Source organism: Emydura macquarii, unplaced genomic scaffold (assembly GCF_026122565.2).
Source record: "Emydura macquarii macquarii isolate MOO-44397 ecotype Brisbane River unplaced genomic scaffold, CSIRO-AGI_Emac_v2 contig_2897, whole genome shotgun sequence".
Taxonomy (NCBI): Eukaryota; Metazoa; Chordata; order Testudines; family Chelidae; genus Emydura; species Emydura macquarii.
In genome coordinates, this window is record NW_027133034.1 from 10206073 (window position 1) to 10228320 (window position 22248).

General features: G+C 41.1%; 1 long non-coding RNA gene across 1 annotated transcript in view; it reads left to right on the top strand.

Annotated features, from left to right (window-relative positions):
* The first annotated feature begins 4684 nt into the window (after window positions 1-4684).
* The window catches only part of LOC137167092 (uncharacterized), a 64482-nt gene continuing 46918 nt past the window's right edge, over window positions 4685-22248 (top strand). Inside the window, exon 1 of the long non-coding RNA XR_010923988.1 lies at window positions 4685-4729. This is a non-coding gene — a long non-coding RNA (uncharacterized lncRNA). The remainder of the gene's footprint in view (window positions 4730-22248) is intronic.

The window sequence follows — 22248 nt, forward strand, 5'->3', positions numbered from 1 at the left end:
CAAATTCTGTTCTCAGTCACACTGCTGGAAACACAAAGTAACTTCATTGACTTCAAACAAGCTGTACTCCAAAGTCAGAATTGTTGAGGCTGGAATAATTAGAATGAACAATATAGTTCAGAATCTCAAACCAATTCAGTAAAGAATCTAAACCAATTTACACACATCACTTGTGATGGTGTGATGTCATGGACCACGGAGATAGAACCTTTTGGGTAGGAGCATCTTCCTTTATGACTGTCTGGACTCCCCCAGTGCAGGATTGTCGTCCTATTGGAACATTTTCCCCAGCAAGCAGTTCTAGGGCTGGGCCTTTAAATGTGGCAGAACCAAGCAGTTGTGGCCCTGAAATGACCATTGTATTGCTTTCTGCTTTGCTTCTTCTGTCAGCTGGTTCTCAATTCTTGGTGTGTTTCAAGACTCAGACTTTAAGATCAGAAGGGTCCATTGTGAACATCTGCTCTGACCTCCTGCACATCTCAGGCCATAGAACCTCATCCAAAGATGCCAAGGTCAGTAATGTTAAATAAGATTGGTCCCAACACTGATCCCTGAGGAATTCCACTATTAACCTCCCTCCAGCCTGATGGTTCATCTTTCAGCATAACCTGTTGTAGGCTCCCCTTTAACCAGTTCCTTATCCACTTTTCATTTCTCATATTAATCCCCATCTTCTCCGATTTAACTAATAATTTCCCATGTGGAACTGTAACAAATGACTTACTGAAAGCCAGGTAGCAAAGGTCTACTGCATTTCCTTGTCTAAAAAATCAGCTCTCTTCTCAAAGAAGATCAGGTTGGTCTGGCACGAAACAGTGTTTCCTCTTTCTTTTTACTGAGGCCATGGCATATTCTCATAGCACCTCTCTGAGTGGATACGTAGTATTATCCTCACATTAATGATGAGAAACGTGTAGTACAGTAAGTAAGCTTAACGTGCACAATAATGGAACCAGAAATTGAACCTAGAAGGTTTGACACCCAGTCCTGCGCTATAGCCACTAAATAATGCTTCCTTCCGTTGAGAGGACACAGTAGGCAAAATCGTTCACCCACCTGCTTCTTCTTCAGAATTCTATTATTTTTCCATCACTGAGAGTCAAACTAGTCAAACCCTATAGCTCCCTCATGATCCCTATTCCTGCATGGGAAAGCTCCATCCCAGCATGACCAGTCGTCAGGACACACAGGCCTGTGTCCAGCAGTGATTCCCCCTCTTCCATGAATCCCAAGCTCTGTCTCCACTACAGACAGACCTTGGAGACTCCTTTAGCCCTGAACCTGCTATTACTCCTGGAGGTAACAGTCTAGGCTCAGTCAGAGCTCCTTAAAAAAGGTACTTGGAGGTGGGGGCGCCAAGGACCAGGGAAGTTATGCAGTGTCCACCTCCTATTTGCTTGCCCTGGGAGTGGGGGCTCCTTCAACACTGACAGGGCCCTGTAGCTGTGTTTAACAACTTAGATTCAGAGCTGTCAGTCAGTTCCAGTGCCTCTAGGTGGATGCTTGCTGTCTCCCTGTTTGAGCAACCCGGATTTCAGTCTATCAGGTCAGATCTCACCCCTCAAGTTGGGAAAGTGGGTGAAGCAACACCTCCTCTCCAAAGTCTTACCCCATTGTCCTCAGTGCCAGCTGTGGCCGTGGAGTCAATGACTGTCTCCTTGGGAGAGGCAAAGCTGGGCAGCTGGAGAGCAGCAGTACAAGCACTGCTGCTTGAAGGGCATTCCTCTTCAATGGTCCACTGGATCTCCATAGGAAGGAGCCTGGACACAAGCCAGAGCTCTTGCTGAGATCCGAGCTGCTCATTGCATCAATTTGGATTTGATGAATAGTTATTAAGGCATCGTTCATGAAACTGAAATATTACATGTGGTAATAAGGCCTGCCACTTGCTACCAGTGCAAATACCTGTGTGTGTCCATCCATCTGCCAGTTGTTATGTTATAAATTGCCATGTTCCACTAGAGTAACTATCACCTTGGGACATGATGTGATGCTTTACTCAAACCACAGAACATGGAAGGAATGAAGAGCCTTCTGCAGGTTATCAGCTACAAGATCCGCGCACATTGGACCAGCTCTGCTAGGTTTGTACTGAGCCATGACTTGATGTCACCCCACAGAGCCAGACAGGCTGTGGGTTCCTGGTGAATTGTGTTATAAAATTCTCTTAATTTTTTATATGATCTCCTGAGAGAATCAAAATTTGGCATTTGAAACTGGGAGAAAAGAGTTAAGTTTTCACTGAGCCAGGTGAAAACACTCAACATATTGCACGTGAAGCCACCTTCTCTCAAGCTCTCTATCTAACTAACACCTGTGGTTCTGACCCCCTTAAACCTTCATGCCCTCAGATGAATAGGGCATGGGGACTCCTCTGCACTGCCATCTGCTTGCAGTAGCAGAGGTCACTTGAAAGTAAGGAGTGCTCCCTGTTAGCACCCCATTCCTCCACTGGTATTAGAGAGGGGTGCATGCTAATAAACCCTGGATACACCTCCTGAGGGCCTGGGAGCACCAGATACCTCCCTGAGTTATCGGTGGTAAGGGCAGCTCTGCGAAGAGCCAACGTGTGCCTGTGCCTAATAGGCATGACAGAGTCCTGTGTGAATAAATAAAACTGTGTTGTCGTCTCACTGCATGTTATGACTTCTCAGCTGGCCATTCATACCATAGCTGTTTCTGTGGGCACTGGTTTCCCACTGATGACAAAGTTGCTCAGTAGCTGTTACCTGAGAAGCTGCTGACTGCTTTGGGGCTACATGCGATTGCCAGCTGGGCGAGGGGTTTGAAGAGGGTCTGCACACCTGCAGCAGGCACAATACCTCCAGGCCTGCTGGGGAAATACACACACAAGCAGGATCTGCTCCATCCTCGAACAGGATACAATGTAAAGCTCCTTTGCACCAGCCCAACTTTGCTTCTCTTAACTTCACTGCTCTGGGCCCTTGTTAGGGTTCCTAGCATGGCTGGTGGCACTCCATCCAGTCCTGGTTGCTGGGAATACCAGAACCAAGATTGTGACTGGCCTTCCACAGAGTCGGGGAGAGGAAAGGCTCCCTGCACTTCCTTCCCCTCTAATAGGCACAGCACAGCCTTGCTCCTGCAAGTCCGTTAATAAAGCACCCAATGGCATGGTTATTATTACTTTTTTGATCTTGATATTAAAACACAGAGCTAGGTATCCCTGCTTTATTGCAGTGATCAAATCTTTTCACAACACAAAAGCCCATCTATGTTGTTCCATAGACTATTTAAACATTACTCAGAGGCACGAGCATCCACCTCACACCTTTCACTCTGAGGTTAGCCCATCATAACTGCACAAGCCTGTGAGAACATTCAGAAAGATGCAAATTCACCCTGCTGCCCTAGATGTCTATCCTCTCCACGCCCAATTATGTTGCTGACCTAGGCTTAATCAGCCCAACCATTTGCAGGTTCCTCTATCATCCTACTCAACTCGCTGCACTCCCATCAGACACATTTTTTTGTGTGTGGATATTTTGGGAATCAGCACACACGCACATACACAAGTCAATTACGAGATCCCCCAGCAATTACAGAGATGATAAAAGTATAGTCCTTCTGTCTCCTAGCAACACAGTGGGTAACAATGAAACTCAGAGACCTGGTTGCCCAGCAGTATTCCTGCATGCAAGACATTTGCGCATTTTGCTTTTGTGGCATTTGATTGCTATTTCTAAAACTGGCTTTTCATTCAAGTGATTTTTTTGACGCTAGTTATTCATTTAAAAGTCTGCTGACATCCCAAATCCTATAATTAGCATTTCAAACTATCACAACCTGGAAGTGGGTGATTTTAAAAGACAAAATAGGATGAGCATATGAAGCTCATATTCCCTACCCCCATCCACAACCGGTTGTAATGGACCAGGTGACTATTTTCTCATTCCTTCCAAACTGTTACTTATGAACATAGCTCTGCAAACAAAAACATTGTAGGTTCAGGTCAGCTCTCTCCATTTATGTTTTTGTGTTGGTTACTGAGTTTGGGAGCAACATTAACCAACGTTGTTAGCACCAGTAATTTTTAACAAACTAGACTAAAAATTGCTTAAATGAGAGAAAGCAGATGGAAGGCAAACACAGGGCCTCTGGTACCTTGGAGGCTGAGAAGTAAACACACTATTCTTTCCCTTCAACCAACACATTGGTGGTAAATTTTGTTCTTGTTTTTACAAATGAGGGACTGAGAGCCTTAGCTAGAGTGAGGCATTGTGCAAGCTGCTTTGGTGCACTTCAGTTTTGGCTTACGCAGCACAGTGAGGCTATCAGGGGAGTAAGCAGTGGTGAATCTTGCCCAGGAACTATACTATGTCTACTTTTTGCAAGATAGCAGAGATGTGCACAGTTCTATGGCAATTTTGTAGCAGAACTAATGTTTGCTGGGGACAAGTCTATGCCATTACACTTCCTTTCACTTGTGACCTATAGACAGCAATCAAAAGTGTTTCTTGCATGAATATTGCACTGTCACAGGGCAGTCTTCTCTTTTAAGGGCTGGAGGAGAGGGAGAAGAGCAGCCTCCTCTGTTCTAGAGAGAAAACCCAGCAGGCAGGTGCAGGGAATCAATTGACCCAGCTGGACATCATCTAGTGTTTGGGTTTGACTCCCAGCTGGGAGATGTAAATGAGGGGCCTAGTGCCACTGCTATGAGGGAAGAATGTAAGTATACTCTCCTCTGGTTGCAGCAGAATGCTGGGAGAGGGTAAGCAGACCTGGGGGATCCCTATGCTGGAAGATTTAGACCTATTTGCTACTGGAGCCTAAAGGACCCCATAATCTCAGCCAAGAATAGGATTGTTCCTTTTTTGTGTTATTCCCTGTTGATTTGTGATTGTGTGTTTGAAGATTAAACTGTGTCCCGAGGAAAGGGCTACAAACTGAACTGGCTGTGGCTGATTGGTCTATCTAAAGCACATTTGGCAGGGAGGCTTAATTCTAGTGACAGAACTTAGAATTTGGTTGAGAAGCAGAGGTACATGTAAAAAAAAAAAAAAAAAGGATATAAATATTCATTATGTGTATGATGGTAAAACCTAGGGGCCAGAACTGATCTCAGAGTCCCACTGAGCTAAGCACTGCACAAGTACACAGTCCCTGCTCTGTAGAGTTAGCAGTCTAAATATACAAGAAGCCACATGGTGGGGGAAGGACAGTATTATTATTTCCATTTTATAGGTGGGGAACTGAGGCACAGAGAAATTAAATGACTTGGTTAAAACCACACAAGCAGGCTGTGGCCTGCCTCTCCTGAGCCTCAGGCCAATGTGTAAATCATGTTTTTTAAATAGCATGAATATGAGAGATGCTCAGGTGGCTGAGGAGGGATTGTTGGATGTATCTTAAAGCTATGTTAGATTTGAAAAAGGTACAGAGAAGGGCAACAAAAATGAGTATGGGGTATGGAACAGCTTCCGTACGAAAAGGGTAAAAATCCTAGGACTGGTCAGCACAGAAAAGAGATGACTAAGAGGGGGATATGATATCAGCCCATAAAATCATGACTGTTGTGGAGAAAGTGGACAGGGAAGTGTTGTCTGCCCCTTCACATAACACAAGAACTAGATGTCCCCCAGTGAAATGAAGAGGCAGCAGGTTTAAAAAAAAAAATACTACTTTGCAGCACGCACGGTCAAGCTGTGGCACTCATTGTCGTGGTATGTTGTGAAGGCCAAAAGTGTAACTGGGTTTAAAAGAGAGTTAGGTAGTCATCAATGGACCTATCCTCCATTCATTTATTAGCCAAGATTTTAGGGATGTAACCCCATGCTCTGGGTATTTCTAAATCACTGACTGCAAGAAGCTAGGACTGGAGGGCAGGGGATGGATTGCTTGGCATTGCCCTGTTCTGTTCATTCCCTGTGAAGCATCTGGCATTGGCTCCTGTCAGAAGACCGACTACTGGTCTAGATGGACCATTGGTCTGACCCAATGTGGCCATTTTTATGTAAATATCCACTTGTACTGTTGTGAAACCCAAACTGTGCTAGTGAATGACAACCAGAAATGAAAGTCAGTAGAAAGTGTTTTAAACAATTCTGAAACTGACTGCTGTCCAAATCGAGTGCTGTAATCACACAAACGTGGAAAGGTAAACTTGATTTTTTACAGAAGTGTCTCATTAATTACCTCAGATGTTAGCAACATTGGTTAAAGATATTAATTTTTAAAATAAATCTTTTATGTGGATATTGTTCCTTTAAAACATTGTTAATCTCTTAGCACCTATTCTTGACTCATAATTTGTTAAAAATTATGCATACTGATATCTTGCAAACAAATGCAGCCAAGATTTGATTCAGCTTTATCTTAGAATGAGAAAATGTTATTTCCCCCTTTGCCTTTGTTCTCATACAACTAAGTCTTCAGTGAGCAATATATTCTAAAGGACACAGACATGCCGCCAGTTTGTTTTTCTGGTGATTCTGGAGTGAGCCTAGTGCTAGTAGCCTTGATTTCACTGTCTACCTGAAGTTCAGTTTCTGCGTACTCCAATTCTGCTGTGACATAAGGCCTTTGTAAAGAGAAATTAGTTATCATAGCACTATCTCTAAAATAGAACAAATCCAGTACACATCAGTATCTGTACAATAAATAGAGCAAAGTAGTACTACTAACACTCTGTTCTGCATTCAGTGAGTAGCAATTTGTGCAAAGGACTGCAACTAACTTTCCCATTTAATTATGGGAAAGCAATTTTTCAAATTGGAAATGATCTGTGCATGGGTTGGAGTAGAGCAGAGGAGCTGTGTGAATAACTAGACAGAGCCCTGGCTGCTAAATTAAAGCTGCTAATAAATTGTTCTTCATATAAGGGCTAATCCAGCTCCACCTGCCTTCAATTGGAGCGGGATTAGGCCCATCAGAAATGGATGAACCATTTGAGGCTTAGTCATAAATTTGATTTGCTGAAAACCAAAATGCAGGGTCAAAGTACCAAGTCTGTCTCACCAACCATCCCAGAGCATATGCAAAGTCTTACACCAAGTCCATCAATGCACTCTGCTAGCCAGGAGGTGGCAGCTGAGCAAGGAGATCTTCCCAGAGGTAGGAATGGCTCAAAGATCATTAAAATAAAAAGCGACAAACATATCCAGTGTGTGACAGAGGATAGGTGGGGTGTCCTATCTCTGCAACCACTGGTAGGGTTTCAGACCAAAACATGATGGGGAAACATTGTCATCGCAGTCCCGGGATAGTACTTTTTCAGATACCTGTAGGCCTTTCACCTTTGAAATGTTTTCTCACTAATACCAAATCAGAATTCCTTTGTTGGAATAGTCCTGCCTGATTTGGAGTGAAAAACCAAGCTGTCCATATTATGCCTTGGCACCTATAGAAATAATGGTTAGTGCTGCCCAATATTTTACTGTTTATGGTTGATTGTGATCAGTGGAAAGCTTACTATGAATTTCTAGGGTGAAATCCTGGCATCAGTGACAAATGGCAAAATTGTTACTGATTCAATGAGGTCAGGATTTCAACCCTACTTTCAGGATGGGTGAAATTAATATCTGGGCACTCTGATATCCACCTGAATCATTTGCTTTGAGATGTGTGGATATTGCAGATATGTGTGATCAACAAATTATGTAGTCATTTTGCTGATCCCTGATTAGTTATTATTGCACTGATTCTAATACAGCTGTATTCGAGCCGTAGAATTATTTATATTGTGATGCTTTTGAACCCAGTTCTTCAGCACTTAATCACACTGAGTAGTGTTTATTCATGCATGTAAACTCCTTGAGAAAGGTCCAAGAGTCAGGACCTTAGTCATCACATCTTCTGTACATTCAAGACACAGTGGTAAGACATAATGTTCTCCTTTTCCAATTACCACAGGGAAGAATGGTAAGATGACTTGTTCATGTTCTTACTCCTGCTACCTTACCATTACACACAGTTATATCTTAGTAGGTCCATAGCTGCAGTCCTATCAAAAAGGGATTGAAACAACTCCCTAGTAACCATGTAGTGTGAATAAAGATAGAACAGTGGTAAAACAAGGTTATTCCTGGATAATTTTGATAAGGCGCACTCTTTTAGTGAGCTACGTATGTGGGAGATGAAAGTACAGTGTCAGTTTAACGTTTCTGATATCAAACCACCAGTTCTGGACAACTAGGAGAATGGATTTTTGACCAGAGTGATTCCACCAGTGTCTCCTTCAGTTTCAAATTAACTTTGGATTTTTTCCAGACATTGGAATAGAAACTGAATAAATAGCAACACAAGTCTGACTAAGCCAAGACATTGGTTCAATTGGGTGGAGAATATTAACAGACTAGCAGCAAACTTTGAGTGGAAGTCTGGAGTCCAAATGAGAGTCCATTATAGTGTCCTGAGGGAGAAAACAGTGGGATGGATCAGAAGTAGTGTTTGAACCTGTGAATGACCTCTTCATTATCATTCTTAATGTAGCTACTTTTTTCAAGTACTCTTTAGTCTTGACCTGCAGCCACTGAGCTACTATGATAGAATTGTGTCTAGTTGGAACCTCTTCGATAGTAAACCAGGGGGTTGTAACTGAGATTTGAAATGAGGTAGGACATGAGAAGAACATTGTTCTTTTTATTAAAATATGTAATCTTTATGTAGGATAAGGCTCAATTTACCTATTGTCAGTTAGCATACAATAAAGCTCTATTTTCATGACAGGAATGTGAGCAGTCTGACATATACACACACGACAAACTCAAATAAGCAATAGAAAATACAGAGAAACACTACAAATTAGCTAAAATACTCACTGATTGCATATTCAGGAGTGCGAAGATAGAAGGAAAGTGCATTACTCCTTTATTAAATGTTGTAGCATGGTTGTATCATTATGCTTGAGTCCATATGGTGGCAAATTCTTTTCTTGCTATTCTTAATTGTGTATTTTTCAGCTGTTGTCAACAGATTTTTTTGTACCATTCCAAACATATTGCCAATAACAGTTATCATGCAAGAAATTAATCATTCACAATTAGAGTTGGCCAAAATTTTTCAACTGAACATTTTTCCTGCTAAGATAATTTAATCAAAACAATAGGTTGGTTTTATTTATTTGTTTGTTTGCAGGGAAACATCATTTTTAGTTTCTACAGGAAACTTCAAAGCAAAATGAATTTTTTTAAAACAATTTTTCTAGATGGTAAAGGAGGCAAACAAAAAGACTGAGGTGATTGTGGTTGTTTTTATTTAATTATATTGGGCAACTAAAATTACATCAATATAATCTGTGAAAGAGGTGCTGATACTTTGGTCTCTTCACTCTCTCTCCACCTTTGTTATACGTTGGGTGGGATGCAAGACATGTACTATAGCGAGAGTTGATTTGGTGTTCAAGCTGCATGGCTGACGGCATACCTGCATAGTTGTGTGACGTGAGTTTTCTTCATACAGGAGAGCTGAGTGGTGAATATTGAAGATACATAAAGCACTCCCTGGGATTTTCTCAAAGACAGGATAAGACCAGCAAAGTGAGTCAGAGCCTGGTCCACAATTCACTGAAATCAGTGGGAAGATTTCAGGGGACTCTGAATCACATTCTATGTAAACACAGTACTTACTATGGCTGATTCTATAAGAAGCTCCAGGTGGGTGTATGGTTCACCTCACAAGGAGTTTGTTGCAAGATCCAGCACTTACTCAATAGAACTGCTCGTTATGTACTTCCCAGTCTTATCACCTTTCAAAACTAAGATTTTACTATTCTTTACTTCTGTTAGCTGCTGTAGAGCCCATACAGCTAGGAGTGAGAGAGAGTGAATTGAATTCCACTATGGCTCATAAATCAACAATACGAGTTTTAATTACATTCTAAGGTATTATTAGTAATAGTTTAAGGATCTGCACCTTAAAATAAAAGCTTATGTTGACACTTTCTTTAACAGAATTAAGTCAACTAAATTCTTATGATAGAAGATATATATTTTTGTATGATCCAGAAAGAACCCAACTTGATTGTCAGATCCCAGGCTGTTTACAGGGCTCGCAGTTAGTAAAAATATTGCTTATACATGGAGCAAATTTGATTTGAAACACAGAAAACATGCAACCCCCTAAAAATTGATTGAGAAGCATTTTCAGTCACTACAGCTGCTCATGAGTTTTTCTTACCCATTTTTGTGATTTTCTTTTTTTAATATATACATGTTTTCCTGTTCTAAATGTATTTCTCAGCTCTGTTTCTGTGTGAAAAACACATACAAACAACTGGAGAAACTGACCATAGTGAGAGTGACTTTGGCTGTACACAGGGTACTGACAGGTGCATGCAAAGGAAACAAACTGAAAGAAGAGGGAAAAAATACTTTTCTGTGATCTTTCAGTTACCATGTAGTAATTTCAGCTGAGATTTTTCAAAGCTACCTAGGGCATTTGAACATCAAATTTCCATTCCCTAGGTGACTTACAATCTCAGCCTTTAGGTGTTCATTGCAACAATGGCAGGTAAAAATTCTCAGAAGTGTCTTTAAGCTGACAGTGCCTTTTTAATCAAGTCAGATTTTTTTTTAAATGTTCTGACATTTGTAGTCTGAATCCCCCAGACTACACAGCAATAAAGAACACTCTCTATTTCAAAGGGTTTTCCCCCGGTCATGTCACAGACTCCACTTAAAATGAGCATGCTGAATACAGCCCTTGCATTGCTACATTGCAATAAACAAACAACATGGAGGGCAGGCTCTTCCCCAGGTGACTGGTAGGTGTGTGTGTGGTGGTGGTGGGGGGGAGTCGTACTTTAAAGTGTTGAGCATCGTGATTTGGAAAATCTGTCTCTGTACAATTTGTGAATTCTGGTTGCTATTATGAAATTGTATCATGGAATGCCTCTGTGGATGTGGCAGGGACTCTAGCACATCTCTGCCAAACCACAGGCAACAATCAGTCGTTAAATCTTAATGGTCACTGATTCAGGTTGAAATATCTTGGTGCAATGAATCAACTTAAATGGGAAGAAGGTAATTCCAACTTTAGCTTCTTTGTAGAGGGAAATGGAAAATCCCCAGCATCAGAACAAATAAACCAGGAGTTGGTATGGGGACATACAAACTGGAGGAACTCACAGGAAGTTTTGGGCAGGAGAGACAAGGTTGCTTTTGTAGCAGGTGTATCCTGTTTCACAGTGTGACCAGCCAAAGGCTAGCTGACTTAGAGAGGCTCTATGATTCTGAAATGAAGCAGTGAATTGCAGGAGAAGAATCCTGGACACCCCAGAAGATTCTGGAGTGTTCTTGGGGCTTGAGCAGAGTCGTGAGGAAACTAAGGCAGGGAAAAGGCAAACAGCTGTTTATTTTCCATAGATCTGTCCTTCTCCATTGCTAAGTAAAGAGTAATGGTGGTTAAAATCCTGTGCAAAGTCTCTTTGCTTTCACGGTCACATGACCCTGAAGAGTTAAATTGTAAACCCAGAACACCCACGTGACTGGAATTCTAGGAAAGAGAGTGCCTAAGTTCTGAGGGGTCTGTAGTGGTCCCAGGGGCTAGCAATTGGTCCACAGGGTCTCAAAAAGATCTGCACCCCAAGAGTGTGTCTAAAAACCCAAGCCATGTACCGTGCCTGGAGCCTGTTCAGACTCAGGAGGCTTCAGTGAAGTGGTCCCCAAACACAACAGCCTGGGGAGTGCCCAGCAGAAGTGGATCTCTACCATGTGTGTATGTGAGAGAAAAGGCCCAAGTAATTTTATCTCCAAAATTACTTTAAAAAAAAAAATCTTTTCTAGAGAAACAAGGAATGATTGGCACCAAATCTTAATTGTCTCTCCTAATGCCAATTCAAGGATCTTTTGGTCACCTAGATTCTTGAAATGCCTTAGGTGTCACCATAGTTTAAGACAAGCAAAATACTCACTATTACAAACTATTTTATTATTAAAGAGAGAAAAATAAATAAAACCAAGCTGAACACAAGCATACAAACAATTACTTTAAACACAATCTCTTTGGTATGTCTCTGTGGAGAGCTTTCAGTGGAGATTATACCTCAACAGTATTATCTTCTCTGGTGGGGACACTTTTTTAGGTCAATTAAAACCAACGTATATTTTTCTGAGTCCTGTCTCAGTGAATCATAAATAACTAAAACAGTTTATAGATGGGCAAAGGAATTTGTTAAGGATTGGTGAATCCTGTCTGGTTTATCATGGATAATATAAACAGTTTCTAAATTGGCAGAGGGTAAGTAATCTTACCCAAAGAGTTTTTTAGCTCACTTAAAACAAGACCTTCAAGCAGCAGTCTTTAGACAGACAAATTAATGAATATCAAATCCCACAATTTTTTTGTTTATCAAGGTTATCTTGTGTCGTCTTTCCAGGACCACACAGTCTAAACAATCTGGTGTTTAACAGAAGATGCTGTTAATATCCTGGATTGCACAAGCATTTCAATATCCCATTAAAAGTATTATAAGAACAATTTAAATCTAGTCCTTTGGCAGTGCTTTTACAAACTCCATCTCACTAATGCTGCTGAAGTCTCCATGATGTTGTCATGTAACAGAAGCCGTGCTGGGGTTGAAGGCTGTCTTCTTAGCTGTCTTGTTGCTTGCTTGAAGAGGTGAGATGAATAGGCTAAGCAGAGTTCTGAGATCATAAGAGTAAGCATGTATAAGAGTGCTTAAAGGTTTCAGATAAATTCTTTCCCACAGTCTCATTGAAGGTGAAAGGCTCTTTCAGGGACATGGTTGGATTAAAATATCAGCTGCTGTTACCTTTCATTGGCTCTACACCCTCATAGGACGGTCTTGGTAGCAGCTGCAGATCATAAGTATGCAGTTTGCTAATGCATTTTGTAACCTTAATGTTGAAATGTTCTCAATTAATATTAAGTTTTTAAAGAAAAGGGTGCAATAAAACATACCCTAGTTTTCAGATTCAAGCATCTAGGTCTGTTACAGAAAATGTATTTAAAAGAGGACCATTAGGTGACACTTTCAATGATAAAACCAAACTTTATTTAAAAGGAAAACAATTAGTTCAGCAAACAGATATGCAATTACCACTTACACAATACCACAATTAAACTTACACTCAGAGACAAAATAGTGTATCCATGGTGGTGATCAGTCCCCTGACAATTGCTGGAAGTATAGCCTTATAATCCTAGAACCTGATGTTACCCTTTAGATGTTGATTGGAGCCTTCCCTGCAATTTAGCTAGGCTTCTCCTTTTATAATGTATTATAAATACTAATTAACATTAAACTACTCTTTACCATCATTCAATTTCCACCACCTTCTTTACATTACTCATTATTTAAATTATCAATACCAATATCCTTCCCATAACATTGATATAAGTAGCATTTTAATAAAACATTCAAAAATACTTATTAAAAACCTTGCTCAAACCAGTTTAAAGAAAATATAGCAGCAACATAACACTGGCTCATGTCTTTGCTAACTTACATTTTCCCATCTTACTGTCTCCAACTTTCTCACACTAGCAACTTCAATTTCTCATACTCCTCTACAGTTAGACTAAATTAGGCCAAATCCTAATTTCTACTTATTTCTTAACCTAAACCTACAGGCTGCAATATGCTGCAGGATTGTATCTTTAACTTTATAGTTGTATTCCTTTTGCCTTTTTATGGTGGGGATTTCTCAAAAGTCTTTAAAGGTAGAGCTAAAACTCTTTTCTTGTATTAACGTAATTTTTTTTGCAGTAGTCCTTTAAGTTTTTCAGAGTCTAATAGGAGTTGAAATTCTGTTTCAAATGATTCCAGATGCTTCTATTTCCTATCTAAATCTTTCAGCAGTTTCAAACAGCCTTAACTTAAGGGATTCTTAAAGAAAGAAACTTTAAACTGAAATGGTCATCAAACAAGGTATCGTCTTTTTCTTTTTACCAATTCTTGGAGAGGTTCTTGTCTTGCTAAGTTTGGTAAGAAGTTGTTTAAACATTATCATATAATTAATTAATTCCCCAATTAATACAAACATTTTATACTCAGTGCTTCTTCCATTAATAACCAGTTATGGTATCAAATGCTATATTTGTACATAATATCTGACTATTCACATAACAATAACATCAGAAAGTTTATTATGTGAAGAGCTTGTGTTTAGATACCAAATATTTGCAAATATACATCCAAAAATCCACAAACAAAAATATACTATCTTAAGCATTTGAGGGTCAATGAAGGGATTATTATGAGGAAACATAAGTTAGAAGTAACCAATATTGTCTGTAAAATATTTTCTGACCATCATTGTTATCCTTAATGTTTGAAGAACGAAGACTTCAGAACATTGATAAAAGAGAAATCTGTTTCAGTAAGGATATTTCTAGAATGCTTTGAGTAAGTTTTTGAAACTAAAGGTTTTTCTCTTTGCTAGGCAGGATAATGAGGCCCACTTTTATGACTTAGTTGACAGCTCTGATAACATCATTCTTCTCTGGAATCGCTTGAACAAAGAACATATTCACATTCTTTTACCCAACCAGGCTTTTTCTAAAACGTAAATATCTTGCAGAGTTTGTTTCCTTGAGATAAAGATTGTGTGTACCAAGCTGATGTCTTGTGCAAAGAGGGGCATGTCCTGTTCTTGGAGAAATCACTCTTGCTGGTTGTCTGTCTTTTGATAAAATAGTTCCTAAAGTTACATCAAACCATTTGTAGCACGTTTACAACTTGCAATTAAAGACTCCCATCAAATGTTCTCTACAGTGCATGAATAATTATCACTTATAAACATCTTTAAAAACATACTATACAAGAAAATAGTGATGTTAAAGCAAGATAGAAGTTATTCTTGCCATTTGGCCCAAGTGGTTACCCAATATTCAGTGCCTTGTTGGGTTGTTTCTGTTAGGAGAGAGGGATGATGAGTCCATTATTTCTTTGCGGCAATCCTTAATTTGTGTCCTTGTTTATTTACAAAGATCGTACACACAGTTCTGTTTCCCTAATCACAGTAGGAAGAAACAGCAAGCAGTTTCCTTGCTCACAATTTTCAAGTCCTCCTTTGCAGCCAGTTTTGGGCCTCAAGGAGCTCTCTGTTTCCCCTCAGGGCCACACTCACAAGGGCTTCTCCTACTGTGTGCTGGCTTTCTGCCCCCGATTCTCACTCACACCTGAAACCAATCAATGCCTCAGCCTCTGCATTTACAATCTATCTCCACAGGAAATGCCTTGGTACACATGACTTAAGTTTTGCTCAGGCTTTGCCAAGCTGTCCAGTGCTTTGGGCAGTGGCTTCAATTCTTTCAGCTATCACTACACAAAGGAAAATTGAATTGCTCCTTCATTTTAGTCTGAATGAAATGTGCTTACAACACTCATCAGCTTCAACCATGTCTGTGCTTGGTGGCACCCACTAACATCTTCCAGCACAGTAGTATGCCACACTCCGACTCTGACCTTTAGATCCACAGCACAGATCTCTGCCATTTGAGTGAATGAAGTACTGATAGCAATAGTAGGTTGTCATCTTCTATGTGGAGCAGCACTAGTCAGGAAGGGACACACACTTTGCCAGTGGGTTTCACAGACATTTGCTGACAGCGAAGGAACAGTGAGACTTGGAATCTTGGGTTTCATTCCAGGCTCTAGAGAGGAGTGTTCTCTCTTCTGTCCCTATTCATACTCAAACTTGACCCTCTCTGCCCTGTCCCCTCCACCCTGTCCGTAGTCCAGACCCCCCTGTCCCTTGAAGAAACTCATCTCCATCTCCCACATATCTCTCCCCAACTTCTTGCCTCAGTTCCAACCTCTATGCCTAGTCAGTCCCAATCTCCCTCTTGGAGCTGTCCGGCTGAATCCCAGTCTTCTGTCCACCCCAGTTCCCTGACTTTCACTCTATATTGTTTACCCCAGTCTCCTTGCCTAGACGTTCCCCTGTCTCCCAACCAAGCTCCATGCTGGTGGAATATTTGGAGAATTTATCTGACAAACTCTAGCCAGTCTTTGAAGAGCATGTGTGAAATGAGATTTTTTTTCAAAAGCCTATAACTCAGATGAATGTGGGCACCTTTTCATGGAGAGAGCAAAGGGCACATTTCTGACCCCATGGGACACACCCCGCTCCTGGCTAAATTTCAAATCCCTGCTCCAAAGCACAGAGGTACTAGAGCTTCCCAACAAAATAGCTGTAAGAATTGTTCTAACATGGCCAAGCAATGGATTTTCCTCTGAAATGGCTGAACCATGTTTGATGACACTTTCTAAACAATATTCGGCCTGGGGCAGATACTTGGCATGGAAAATGTCAGCCCAAATAATTAAAGGTTTGGCACAGTTATATACAACTGAAAAACAGGGTCTTATCATGAGAAGTGATGGGCAACCATAAGTCTAGGTCCTGTTACCAGCTCCACCAATATTAGTTAGGTCCAGATTCTGTCATCCTTATTTACAGTGTATGCACTCAAGTATTCCAATTTGAAGGGAGTCCGTCCATCTCCTTTCTCACCAAAATAAAGTAGAAAATTTAGGTTAAACCTGGTGTTGTTTGTTCAGATTACTTAAAAGTTCTCTGTTAAAATGAAAGTTGTTTGCCCTTGGTGAAAAGCTAAAGGATCTGGCTTAATCAGGGGAGTCCATTACAAATCAGGCCCTAACTGTTTAGGTAGCAGGAATGTGGTGGGACATTTTGTTTTTCTTCCCCCTATGAAATCATATGGCTTTTTTCCAATTCGAATGACCTGTATTTGTTAAGAGCAACAGAACAAGAAAGACCAGATGTGAATTTTCCGTAAGAGAGCACTGTGTGTGAAAGAGCTGCCGTTTTTCTGCCCTCTCCCTGATTTCTCCTAGAACCCCTTTGGTGGCATGTACCAATCCTACACAGAAAAGCCCTAGTAGCTAGCATTCTTGATAGAAAAGCTATCAGAAGTCAGAATCATAGGCTTAGTCAATCTTAACAAGTTGCGTGTTCCCAGAAAAGATAATGGAAATGTTTCTGACTGGCCCATCTATACACTGAACTGGGCTCTTTCTTTGTGCATGGTAGTAGTTGGTCACTGAATTTCTAGACAGCAACAAATTAGAAATTATGAGAAGCACATTAATTTTCAGGGTAAATGGAGGAAATGTAAGAGTTAATTGTTGCGTGCCTTGTGTTTTTGTTCAACCTTTATCTGCTCATGGTTTAAAAAATCATCACTCTCCCTTTGTTTTTTCTAAGTGACATTAAATACAGTGACAATACCATCATTTGGAAATAACTTTGCTTAGGAGTTCCATGGCTCTATGCAGGGCCTATAAATTATCTATTGATTGCTCAGTGTATGACAGTGAACTAACTTATTCCCATTTGAGCTGTGGAGGGCCATAATTCATTCACAGAATGCATTTCGATGGACTTATTTCCCCATGATCCATGCAGTAACTTGCTGCAGAACCAGATGTCAGGCTTGGCCATCGTTGTAAAGTAAAATTCTTTAAATTCTCCATATCAGAGACATTCCCTCCCAACTTCAGCATAGCTTTTTCCTTTCTTGGAACACTGGCACGGTGGTAATGTCTAGCACTGCACTGCCGTTACCACAGCGGCCAAAGTATCACATGGTTTCTTTCGAAGCTCTAAATGTCATTCATGAATGGAAGCAGCTTCATTTTTTTTATTGCTATCACTTTCTGTAAATCCACATTGCACATAATCTGTTAGCTAAAAACATAATTTTCAATCCTAGAAAGATGATGATTGTCACTAAGAGTCTATTTACCTCTAGTTTCAAGGAAGCTGCTCTTTGTCCTCTCAAAATCTACCATACATTCATTTGTAAAAGCAAATGGAGGGAAAAGGACACATATTTTTCACTTGAAGCCAAAAACCTTATCTGAATAGAATGATACCTTCATCCTAGTTTCATGTGCCATTGACAGCTGTTAATTAACCAGAGTCATTTTCATATGGTGGATATGCATCTGCATGGATGATAGCTACTGTAGTCCGCTAGTCTGTCTAGTGCAAAACATTCTACTGTGGGCTACAAAGCAGTGACCGGGGAACTTCAGGAAGGCAGTCACTCATCAACAGATCAGTTCATGTAAGTGGTGGTCATTAATCCCTCCAAAATCTTTTAAGGGTTAAACAGAACATCTGAGAAATAGGTACTGTGAGTATCCGCAGGTCTGGAACCTGAGTCTGCTGACTCTTGGCTGGCTCCCATGTCCACACTACCATCTCTGGTTAAGTAGGGAACAGCAGCCAATGAGTCCTATGGGTTCAAGCATCACTGGCTGTCCTGACTGACTGAGTCGACACACGTTCCCTGATTGGCTTAGGTATGCTATTTGAGGCCTAGGGGAAACACCTGCAGGCTGTCTATGCAACTAGGTGGATCCCTGGTTTGCTGCTGCAAACAGACCTTATTGCACATTCCTAATACCTTGCCTTGCTCCTGGTTTCTGGCCCCAGCTCTGCTTCTGATATCTGGCCTCACTCTTGATTCCTGGGACCCTACACCGCACCTGATGGCTGCTCCTGGTACTGATTCCTGGTCCCCTGCCCCACTCCTGAGTTCTCACTCTGTCCCTATTCCATTAACCCTACATTGGCTGGCTCACTTTGCTCCAACCTGACCCTACAGCGTGACACTGGTATGGCTTTAATCCTCTAGACCAGCGGTTCTCAGACTGTGGGTTGGAGCCCCAAAGTGGGTTGTGACGCTGTTTTAATGGGGTCCACAGGACCGGCATTAAACTTGCTGAGGCCTGGGGCTGAAGCCAAAGCTCAAGGGCTTCAGCCCTGGGCGGTGGGGCTCAGGCTTCAGCTAGAGCCCCGCCACACTGCTTAGGCTTCGGCTCTGCATGGGGGGCCTTTAGTAACTGTTGTCAGAAAGAGGTTGAGGTCCAATGAAGTTTAAGAACCACTGCTCTAGACAGAACTTGGACCACATTCCCAAGTCTCCTCTAATCCCATATTCAACCTGTGTCCCCATACCCACGGTCCAGGTATTTTAAAGCTTTTTAAATATCTTGTATTAATACCTATCTACTGAATACATAAATAGGTAGGATGAAAATTATCACAGGGCACCTTGCATTTCCTTTACTTCCTACTCCCAAATTAGCTAAAACTAATGTCTGGTAAACTCAATAATCTGACTACAACTACTACATTTCATGCCTGCCTGCTGTGCACTGTCTCCTCTGAACATCACTAGCAAGTAGGAACCAACTGGAACAGAAGACAGGATGACCCTTTACAGGAGTAACACACACAGAGCCACCCTACAGAGCTCATTAGAAAACAATACAATGCAAACGGTTGGAACAAATTAGCACAACGGTTCTTGGTGTGCTCCAAATGCACTTCCAGGTGGTCCATTGAGAAACTTCTGTCAAAATAATGATGTATCTGTATGTCTCAAGTGGTAACACTTCTTGTTAGTTGTACCTGTGCCCAATCCGGGAGTCTCTTTGGTTAAAAGATTCTTGAAACCCTAAAATCTTTTTTTTTTTAATTAAATTTAAGCACATCTCTGCACACTGTATGGCTACTTTCTCTTTGCTATCTCTTTGGGTTAAATTCAACCATGATCAAAACTACAGTTTAGATCATAATTGGTTTTTGCTCAAACCTTGCCAAAATATTTCACTCTGGATTGAAACAAAGCATGTTAATCTAATTTCTTTTCTTCAGTGCAGCTCTGTGCAGCCATAAAATTCCACACATATGGATTCAATTGCAGGACTGGGACTTTAGAATGGATTAGAACTCAACCTTATCTGTACTAGTGTGCTACCTAGGCTTCAGTAATACACTCACCGGTCTTATTTCTTCAGCCCCAAACACATTAATACTGATTTTTTTTCTCCTACCTACTCTCGTTTTATATCAATGTAACTCCATTGATTTAAGCTGAGTCATTCCTCATTTACACTAGTGTGGGAGGAGAATCTGGTGCACTATTTTAGTATTATATCCTGCACATTATTTTAGCCATATAATATCAGACTTAACCTTAATTGTTTTTATGTATGTTTTTCTTGTAATTTCTTAATTATTGCAGATACATGATATTTTCTTTAATGGCTTGATGCAAAGCCCAGTGAAATCAATGGGAGTCTTTATACCTCAAATCAAATGAGATATTAATAATCAATGAGGTGTGTATAGCATTTGAAGAGGCTTTATGGTTAACTGAGGGTGAGAGATTTTGGAGCAGTAACATATATTACATGTATCTCTTCATTATAACTTTTTTCCAGGCACTTTTTAAAAATACATAAATATTATGTTACTTTTAGCTCATTTGCTTTTTTAAATGTTTAACTGCAGGAAAGTGGAAATTGCATAAACCCTCTGTGTATTTATACAAGCATACAAACACACACAAGCACATACCATTTATATAATTTTTACAATCGCTGCTGTTAAACATTAAACTAAATGTATTAACTGAGCTAAATGTAATGAAATATTTGCTTATTTTTAAAAATATCTGGGAAAATTTATATTTAGAGTGTGTGTATGTGATTCATGAATGTGCAAACTATACTATATGTAAAGATGAAAAGAATTAAGAATGTGGTGAGTTTATTATAATGGACTTCTATTGCAGGTTCTATAGTTAAGATTGATTTTGAGTTGGTGCGTGTGCGCGCACATGTGTGCGTGTGTGTGTGTGTATACTGTATTATAGAATCATAGAAGATTAGCGTTGGAAGGGACCTCAGGAGGTCATCTAGTCAAACCCCCTGCTCAAAGCAGGACTAACCTCAGCTAAATCATCCCAGCCAGGGCTTTGTCAAGCCGCAGCTTAAAAACCTCTAAAGATGGAAATTCCACCACCTCCCTAGGTAACCCATTCCAGTGCTTCACCACCCTCCTAGTGAAAAACGTTTTCCTAATATCCAACCTAGACCTCCCCCACTGCAAGTTGAGACCATTGCTCCTTGTTCTGTCATCTACTATCATCGAGAACAGCCTAGCTCCATCCTCCCTGGAACCCCATTTTAGGTAGTTAAAGGCTGCTATCAAATCCCCCCTCATTCTTCTCTTTTGTGGACTAAACAAGTCTAGTTCCCTCAGCCTATACTCATAAGTATTGTGCTCCAGCCCCCTAATCATTTTTGTTGCCCTCCTCTGGACTCTCTCCAATTTGTTCACATCCTTTTTGTAATGGGGGGGCCCAAAACTGGACACGATACTCCAAATGCGGCCTCACCAATGCCACTTCCCTCAATCTCCTCTCAATGCTCCTACTAATGCAGCCCAATATGCTATTAACCTTCTTGGCAACCAGGGCACACTGCTGACTCCCATATCCAGCTTCTTATCCACTGTAACCCCCAGGTCCTTTTCTGCAGAACTGCCTCCTAGCCCGTCGGTCCCCAGACTATAGCTGTGCATGGGATTCTTCCACCCTAAGTGCGGGACTCTGCACTTGAGCTTCAACAAGGACATCAGATTTCTTTTGGCCCAATCCTGCAATTTGTCTAGGTCACTCTGTATCCTATCAGTACCTTCCAGGGTATCTACCACTCCCCCTAGCTTAGTGTCAGCTGCAGACTTGTTGAGGGTGCAATCTACCTCATCCTCTAGATCATTAAGGAAGATGTTGAATAAAACCAGTCCCAGGACTGACCCCTGAGACACTCCGCTTGTCACCGGCTGCCAGCTAGACATGGAGCCATTGATCACTACCCGTTGAGCCCGATGATCTAGCCAGCTCTCTATCCATTTTATAGACCATTCATCCAACCCATACTTCTTTACCTTTGCTGACAAGAATACTGTGAGAGATTGTATCAAAAGCTTTGCTAAAGTCAAGATATATCACGTCCACCACTTTCCCCACATCCACAGACCATAGAAAGCAATCAGGTTGGTCAGGCATGACTTGCCCTTGATGAATTCATATTGACTGTTCCTGATCACCTTCCTCTTTTCCAAGTGCCTTAAAATGGATTCCTTGAGGACCTGCTCCATGATTTTTCATGGGATTGAGGTGAGGCTGACCGGTCTGTAGTTCCCTGGATCCTCTTTCTTCCCTCTCTTGAAGATGGGCACTATATTTGCCTTTTTCCAATCATCAGGGACCTCCCCCAATTGCCACGGGCTTTCAAAGATAATAGCCAATGGCTCTGAAATCACATCAGCCAACTCCCAAAGCACCCTCAGATGCATTGCATCTGGCCCCATGGACTTGTGTATGGCCAATATTTCTAAATAGTCCTGAACCTGTTCCTTCAACACTGAGGGATGTTCACCTCCTCCCCATACTGCTCAGTGCAGTAGTCTGGGAGCTGACCTTGTCTGTGAAGACAGA